This window comes from Seriola lalandi, unplaced genomic scaffold (genome assembly GCF_002814215.2).
Source record: "Seriola lalandi dorsalis isolate HSWRI2012SDOR001 ecotype SW California unplaced genomic scaffold, Sedor1 jcf7180002054562, whole genome shotgun sequence".
Lineage (NCBI taxonomy): Eukaryota > Metazoa > Chordata > Actinopteri > Carangiformes > Carangidae > Seriola > Seriola lalandi.
Window position 1 is genome coordinate 73,487 of NW_019525115.1, and position 1,525 is coordinate 75,011.

The following is a 1,525-nucleotide window of genomic DNA, read 5'->3' on the forward strand; positions in this document are numbered from 1 at the left end:
AGAGCAGGGTCAACCCAGGAAGCAAAATACTCCTCCTCTCTGCTCTGCTCTGGGACTGACTGAATGTACCTGAAATTATGGAAGGAATCTAATTTGTTAAACACAGGGTTAAACTCTGCAACAACACCCACCCAAGTGGAAAAAAACAACAACCACAACATCAGTGAGTAAATTCTCCTCTAAAAACCCCAAAAATTAAGATAAGCTGCTGCACTAAATTCTTTAATACGCTCTTTCATTCTTAAATGAACCCACTGCAATTTTCCATTTCGATTCCTTTCAATTTGCATGTTTCAGCTGATTGAGCTGAAAGGAAAACTGACCCAAATCCACGGCCTTTCACCCTGACAGACGGCAGGATAAACACCTGGAACAAACAACCCTGCTCTGCCCGCGCAAACCTCTCACAGTCCTCCAACCCAGCTGATTAACAGAGGCCGTTATTGCAACAAACGATCTGATTTGTCAGAAAACAAACAACAATAAAATCTTCAACTTTGCCCTTCTAACTTCAAGTTTGTTTTTACACGTCCAGCATCCTCGGCTAAGGAAACATTCCAAAGATTACGATTATTTAACCTCATCGGTCTACGTTCAATATCAATAAGTACTATTAAGAGATTAGTTTTACATAACTTGCATTTATCCCCTCTGGTCGGCGTAAAGCTACGCTTGGCAGTTTTACTTCCTCATCCACCACTACGCCCTCATTAAACAGCTGATGCAGCCATCTTGCAAAAGCCCCATTGCTGTTTTGTTAAATTGGAGTTAGGGCTGCAAAACGGATCTGAACCATCTTAATTGGAGCTAACTAAAGCTGTTAGGAGTAAATAATGATTTCTCATTAAGGGAAAATTTGGTAAATTATTCTTGGTGTGAAAAGTTAAGACATACATTTCAAAATTAGTGAAAATTCAAATCTTGCTTAAGTTCAAACATTTAAAGCAGAAGTTTAGGATTTTGGGAAATACACTCATTTTTTTTTCTTGAGCACAGTTAGATGAGAAGATTGATATCGCTCTCATGTCTCATGACTACAATAAATATGCAGGTAAAACCAGCAGCTGACTAGCTTAGCTTAGCATAAAGACCGAGAGCAGGGAATAACAGTGAGCCTGGCTCTGTCCAAAGGTAACAAAATCCACCTACCAGCACCTGTACAACCCTTTAATTAACACGTAATTATATTTCATTTAATCTGCACAAAAAACATAATAGGTTTGTAGGCAGACTTTGTTACCATTGGTCAGAGTAAGCTAAATTAACCAGCTGCTCAGTGTAGCTTCATATTTACCGTGCAGACATGAGAGTGGTACGTATCCTCTCATCTAACTCTCAACAACAATAAGCACGTCATAAGATGTCGAACTTTTTTTTTTTTTTTTTAAATGCAAACATTTCTCCAGTCTGCCTCTAATCCTTCTCTCCTCTGATGAATATCAGTTCATGCCACACACACACACACAAGTAATTAGCAGCTAAAATGTTATTTTCTGCTTCTCTCTACTGATTATATATCTGATTA

At 38.5% G+C, this 1,525-nt stretch overlaps 1 protein-coding gene across 1 annotated transcript in view; it reads left to right on the forward strand.

The window, feature by feature from the left end:
* dgat1a (diacylglycerol O-acyltransferase 1a) overlaps positions 1-1,525 on the forward strand; it is a 17,349-nt gene that overhangs the window by 11,293 nt on the left and 4,531 nt on the right. The window lies entirely within an intron of this gene.